Genomic DNA, 7019 nt, shown 5'->3' on the forward strand with positions numbered 1-7019 from the left:
ATAAGCTACCCAGTCTATGGTAAATGGACTAAGACATACTTCTTGAACCCCCATGTGTTTTTCCAAAGAATAAATGCATCACATTTTACGCAAGATGTATGTGTGCACTGGGGCCGTCTAGCCTGCCCTGGCCTGGTGATCAGGCCCGGGAGTCATTGAAGTTTCCCATTCTCTGAAAGCGGAGGAAATGGCAGCTATGGGAAAGCTGCCTTTTGCTAACACAATAGAGCCTTGACAATAATATACAACTACTTTTGTCATATTCCACTGGTCACACAGAGCAACCCCAATGCAATAGGAGGACATTCCACATAGCCATGAGTACCAGGAGGGGTGATCACTGGGAGACTCCTTGGAAGCCGGCTGCTACCATGAGGCAGGCATTATCCTTATCTCTGTTTTACAGAGGAGAAACAGGAGCTCCAACAAATAATTGCTCAAGTCACTCAACTTGGAACGAGGAGGGCTGGGGTTTAAACCCAGACAATGAGGCCCCAGAACACATCCCTTCAGAGCACTGCCCTAGGCTCTGGCCTCACCACAGCCCTTTTTTTTCTAACTTCCTCTCTTCCCCTCATCGCACAAAACATTGCAAATGAGATTTTTCCTTTTGCTTAGACCATTTCAAAAGTCATTGTTACTTAAGGGTGGAGGTTGGAGCATTTCCAAAGAATAAAATATGCAGAGAATATCCAACCAAAGTTCCTAACACATATACAATTCAGAAAATGTAACACACAGACAAGGGATGACAAGACCATTGACCCAATTTCAGGGCTTGACGTTTACCAAATGAACGCAAGGCAGTGTGGGTGGTGTGTGCATTCCGTTATGTTTCTCTCCTTTGGGGTTGTTTGGGTCAGTCTGTTGTCTCATGAGACTGGGTGGGCTAAATTGAGCAACATTTTGCCATAATAAGTCTGCAAGATTAGACCTTAGGCAACAAAAGCCGGAAAGAGAAACTGCATTTCCTATAAAATGTGGAACTGTGGGATAACAGTGTTACAACACTATGACTACAAAGGGGAAATTTATATATGAGAAGGAACTGGATTGTATGTCACCTGTATAAATGATCATGAGAAAGAGGAAGTCATGTTGTTCTTTTGTTGTGATCTTTTAAACCAAATTTATAGAGCATTGCACCAAACAATTGTAGGCCATTATTTTAAAGTAGGCTGTAGCACGTCATGAATTAATAATCACACCAATTTTATTTTGCTTCATTGTATTTATTTAACAACTGTTTTTAGTACTTCCTATATCCCAGGTCCTCTTCTAAGCACTGTTAACGTATTAACACATTTCAGTTAATCCTGGCAACAGCCTGGGAGGTAGGTACGATTACTATTCCCATTTTACAGATGGGGACACTGAAGCATGGAGCAATTAAGTAACCAGACAAGATTCAACTGGGATTCAAACCAGGCATTCTGGCTCCAGAACCAACCTTTTTAATCAGGCTCTCTGCCTTGTGCAAAAAGATGGTGAGTTAGTCCGTTCTCACACTGCTATAAACAAATACCCGAGAGTGGGTAATTTATAAAGAAAGGAGGTTGAATTGGCTCATGGTTCTGCAGGCTTCACAGAAATCATGGTGGCTTTTGCTTCTGGGGAGGCCTCAGGAAGGTTCCAATCATGGCAGAAGGCAAAGGGGGTGCGAGGTGCCTTACATTGTGGGAGGGAGCAGGAGCAAGAGAGAGCTAGGGTGGAGGTGCTGCACACTTAAAAACCAAACCTCACAAGAACTCATTCACTATCACGAGAAGAGCACCAAGGTGATGGGTGGAGAAATCCACCCCCATGATCCAATCACCTCCCACCAGGCCCCACCTCCAACACTGGGGTCTACAGTTCCACACGGATTTGATGGGGACACACACCCAAATTGTGTCTGATGGACACATAGTTTATTCTCTTCTGTGACTCTGCATAGCCCATTCTTGCCACTGGGACCCCCTTCCCTCCCAATCCTCATGGTTTTCCCTGCCTGTCAGCAAACTCATGCTCCTTTTTCAAGCATCAACTGGGATTTACCCTCTACTATGAAGTCTTTGACTCACATACAGATTTAGGCACCTGTTTATTGTGTTCTCAGTATGTCTTACTCTTACTATAGAGATATTTGTTGTTTTTTATCTACCTAGTGTTAAATTAAATAAGCATGAGGCATTGGCCAGAGGCTCTCTCCATATTTTGAGTTTCTGTGGAACAAACAGCAACCTAAAGGATGTAAATAAACTGAAACCTAATATAGGACTATATTTTTGTAACATATAGCCTGGTTTCAGCCAATCACAAAGGAGCTTCAGCCAGTGATAAGCAGCCAAGTGATGAGGCCACGCCCAATAAGGCAGATGCCTAGCTGTAGCCAATCAAGTGGTTTCTCTACATTGCTTTTGTGTTCAGCCTAGAAAAGCTCACTGCTCACACCACCTAGTGGAGTTTTCTGAACCTCTTCTGGTTCTGAGTGCTGCCTGATTCATGAATCGTCCTTTGCCCAGATAAACTCTGTAAATTTAATTTGTCTAAAGCGTTTTAACACTAGCTTTTATTCTCCCTTCTCCCACAACAGTTCTGCAACCCATCCTACACCCACCTACTTTAGGGGTAGCCCATGTGATTTAAGTCTAGCCAATCAGAGCTCTAAGGAGCTACAGTTCAGAGGTGATCATGTGACCCAGGTCCATCCAACTAGAGTGAATCCTGGGACTGAGCAGGGAAGAAACACAGAAGTTTTTATTACAAGCCTGGAGCTACCAGCAGACTTTGCATACTGCCTGAGCATGAAGCAAAAATAAAGAGAGTGAAAGGAATGAGAGTGAGACAGAGTCTGCTGGTGATCTTTGATCCTCTGAATCATGCCTCGCTTAAATTTAAGATATATTCTTGGACTCTGTGCATTAACAAATTCCCTTTTGGAGCTTAAGCCTGCTTGAGTTTTTTGTCATTTGCAACCAAAGGAACATTAACCAATACATACATTTCACTATATATCTGTGTCTACATATCTATATGTATTGCATTTTACCAAAGTGTCTCCCTACTAACCATAATTCTTTGAGGGTAGTAGATGCTCAATATTTGTCAAATGAATTTAGCTGAAGGATGTTTTGAAGGAGACTGACCCTAGGGAAGGGACAACTTTATGGAGGCTAATGAACTTAGTCAGTGCAAGATATGGTCATGGGACTCAACCAATTTGAAGAGTGGGATTGAAAGGGAAGGGACAAATACCAAAGAAAGATTTCACAAGGCAGTGATACAGAATGGGGTGGAACAATAGTTACATTAAAGCCTGAGTGCTACCCTGTTCTGCATATTTGTGTGTTTTGGTAAGTGTCTCTTTAGCAGCCAGCCTAAATTAAAATTTTATTCTACTGGCTGAGTATTGCCTGTCTCTGCTAGTTTGCACAAGTGAAAAAATTAATGATAGAGAATCAGAGACTCACATACGAGCAAATAAGCATGATATTTACAAGAAATAGCTTTCATTAAACAATACCTTCAGGTCTTCATAAGAATAGGGGTGGAAGTTCAGAGACCCACATAACTCAGTTTGCAGTAAAGGCTGTTCCTGGGCAATTTAATGGAGCATGAAAGACCAGCAACAGTCCCAAGTGAAATGGAGACTGGAAGAGGACGTTGTCCTTCCTTTTTCTAACCACCAGCCAAGAGGACACTTGGAAGGTGTGAGCAGTAGCACCCAACAGCCAGCTCCAGGACTCAGTGGAAGAGAGGAATAAGGTCCCTCTTCAAATCCTATCACCTCACATAGAAAAGGACTAAGTCCCAATCAAGCTCAACCTCTCGCCCTCAGCCCGTCCCTGAGACAGGCCAGGAGAAGAGGCACCATGTGCTTTACTCCAGGGTTGTCGCACTTCTGCCCTCTGACTTTGTATTTTAAAAAATTAATTAACAGTTGCTACCATATTGGATAGTGTAGCTCAATGGCTTCTTTCCTGCTCTCTTCCCTTTCCTGCTCTGCCTTCTACGTATTTACCACCCCTCTTGCAAAAATGCTCTTGTGGAATGTAATTTTTTTTTTTTTTTGAGACAGACCCTCACTCTTGTCGTCCAGGCTGGAGTGCACTATCTCGGCTCACTGCAACCTCCGCCTTCCAGGTTCAAGTGATTCTCATGCCTCGGCCTCCCGAGTAGCTGGGATTACAGGGATGCGCTATCATGCCCAGCTAATTTTTGTATTTTCAGTAGAGACGGGGTCTCATCATGTTGGCCAGGCTGGTCTCGACCTCCTGACCTCACACGATCCGCCCACCTCGAACCCCTAAAGTCCTGGGATTACAGGTATGAGCCACCAAGCTCAGCCAGCTTACTTTTTTTCTTTTTAAGAGATGGAGGTTTCACTCTGTCACCCAGGCTGGAGTGCAGTGGCTTGATCATAGCTCTCTGAAGACTTGAACTCCTGGACTCAAGCAATCCTCCCACCTCAGCCTCCAGAGTAGCTGGGACCACAAGTGCAAGCCACTGCACTCAGCTAATTTTTTAGTGTTTTGTAAAGAGGAGGATCTTGCTCTGTTTTGCTCTTGAACTCCTATGGCCTCCATATGTTGCCCAGGTTGGTCTTGAACAACTGGGGTCTTGCTATATTGCCCATGTTGGTCTCAAACCCCTGGGTTCAAGTGATCCTGCCACCTCAGCCTCCCAAAGTGCTGGGATTACAGGTGTGAACCACTGTGCTGGCCAACTTCCTATGTTTTAAAACTCCTCCCAGTCTGGGCCAGGGCCCTAACCTAGTGGATGCGTAATGAACCAGTTGAATGTGGCCTCTTTTAGTCGAAGGGAAAGATTCTTTCTTTTTTGTTCCAATTATTACTTATTTATGTTTACGTTACATGAAAAAAGACAACTAAGCTGTTCTGCCCGTTTCAGAAAAAGTTTCAATTATGAAACTTATAAGCAGGAATGGTGACAACTTTGGGTCAAGACCAACAAGGAGGTTCTGGTAGTACTACCGTTCGTCTCCAACAAGAACGTGGCACACCGGCCAGCACAGCCATGCTACCACTGTGCCTTCAGCGCCGGGCACAGGTTCAGATCAACTTTCTGAAGTTGGCAAATCAAGTGAAATGACTAGAACTTTTTTTAAGCTTAAAATGAAGCCCAGATAAGTTTAAAAACCATACTCTTGTCATATTTTCCTTTCAAAATTCACTTAAAACACATTTTTCATGCTAGCAGCCCAGGTGGTTTTTTTTTTCTTACATAACCCACCTTGTAGCTGTGGACAGACTCTTCTACCTCAAGATGTAAACATAGGGGAAAAAATGAATGGCATCTGTCTAGTATTCTCTCTGTACACTGCTGTTGGATGGAAAATACAAACTTTTTTTTAAGAAATGTTCCCTATAGCTGGGCGTGGTGGTGGGCGCCTCTAATCCCAGCTACTTGGGAGGCTGAGGCAGGAGAATTGCTCGAACCTGAGAGGCAGAGGTTGCAGTGAGCCGAGATCGTGCCACTGTACTCCAGCCTGGATGACAGAGCTAGACTCCATCTCAAAAAAAAAAAAGTTTCCATCTTAGATTCTCACAACCTCTTGTTCTGCAGGTCATGAATCTGACTCTGATGCTAAGATGGCAGTGAATGTAGCCTGTTTTGTTTTTAGTAAGGGTGACCTGGGAAAAGATGAATTCATCTCTTTTTCTTCAAGAGTTATCAGATGGCACGTGCTCCTCAAAGCCCTCACTCTCTTGAACTAGAGCAGTCTCCAGGATCACATGGCCTTCTTTATAACACTGGCTATCTTCAGTGGCAAATTCATAAATCCATCCCAGTTTGCTATTGCAATTTTTGCAGCTCACATCTTGAACCCTATGGACGCCAGTGAGCATGACCAGATCTTAAAGTTCACTGCACAGCAAGTTAACTACCTTCCCAGTGGTGCCTGTGAACTGAGGGGAGATGAGTTCTGAGCAGTTGGTCAGGATCATGTCAGTTTGCACAAGAACACAGATGGGTACCACCAATATGATCAAGGAAAATTCTGTCCATTTTTATAGCTGACGTTCTAAAATCTCTGAGTGCTGATGAGATCTGTGGCTGCCAGATCTCCTCAGCTGGGATGAAGACCCCAAGATTCTTGACAGTTAATCAAAACCAGAATTCATACTGAAGCAGGAAATTTTCCCTGACCCCTTGGAGGAGGGGGAGTGCAGGTGAGTGGGTGTAGGATCTGGGGCAAGTGCTTTTGGGTACCAGCAGGAGCAAAACTCCATGCAGCCCTGCAGCAGTGTCTAGGAGGGTGCCAGTGACCCCTGAAGCCTCAGAGAGACTGTTACAGCGCTCTTTTATCATTGCCCTCTGTGGATGGCTTAAGTGTTAACAACTCAGGGGAAAGTCAGTGTGACAGCCTTTTGCACCAGCACTAAAATTCTCATCCAGCATCCAGGAGGAATGAGGTCACACTAACAAATTGGAGATGGCATATGTGGGGGATTTTATTGCCAGTGAAAGTTGGTCTCAGCAGAAAGGGGAGCTGAAAAGGGGATGGAGCAAGAAAGTAATCTTCCCCTGAAGTCCAGAAGTCCTGCTGGACTCCTCTCCAAAGCTAACCTCAAGCTGTCCTTCTGAAGTCAAGCTGCTTCTCCTCTCTGCGGGCTGAGTTCTGGGGTTTCTATAGACATAGGACGGGGGGCTGGGCAGGCCATGGATGGTCTTGGAAAAGGCAACACTGGAGCAGGAAAACAGGGATGTAAGTTTTCCATTTGGGCTGAGGTATTAGGCTTTTCAGCTTGAGGGTAAGGCCCTCGCTGGGGCCCCACCTCTTCTGCCCAGAATTGTTCTGCCTCCTGTCCCTGTCAATACGGAATAAAATGGTACGCTGCCATTTCACGTTATTCTTTTTTTTCTTGTAAATACAAATCCTTTAAACTGGTTATTTACCTCTTTTTAAAAGGAAACTGTAAGGTCCTCAGGGCAGGGAGTATGTCTGTAAAGCCTTCTAGACCTGGGATCCTTCCTGATCTCACTTGCTCACTGTCTATAGGCCCTTGGGCAAG

The 7019-nt window shown here is 44.5% G+C and overlaps 1 pseudogene; it reads right to left on the reverse strand.

The window, feature by feature from the left end:
• Nucleotides 1–5666: 5666 nt before the first annotated feature.
• LOC108291420 lies at nucleotides 5667–6069 on the reverse strand (annotated as a pseudogene).
• Nucleotides 6070–7019: the final 950 nt, after the last annotated feature.

Source organism: Cebus imitator, unplaced genomic scaffold, assembly GCF_001604975.1.
Source record: "Cebus imitator isolate Cc_AM_T3 unplaced genomic scaffold, Cebus_imitator-1.0 Scaffold18, whole genome shotgun sequence".
In the NCBI taxonomy this organism is placed as follows: Eukaryota; Metazoa; Chordata; class Mammalia; order Primates; family Cebidae; genus Cebus; species Cebus imitator.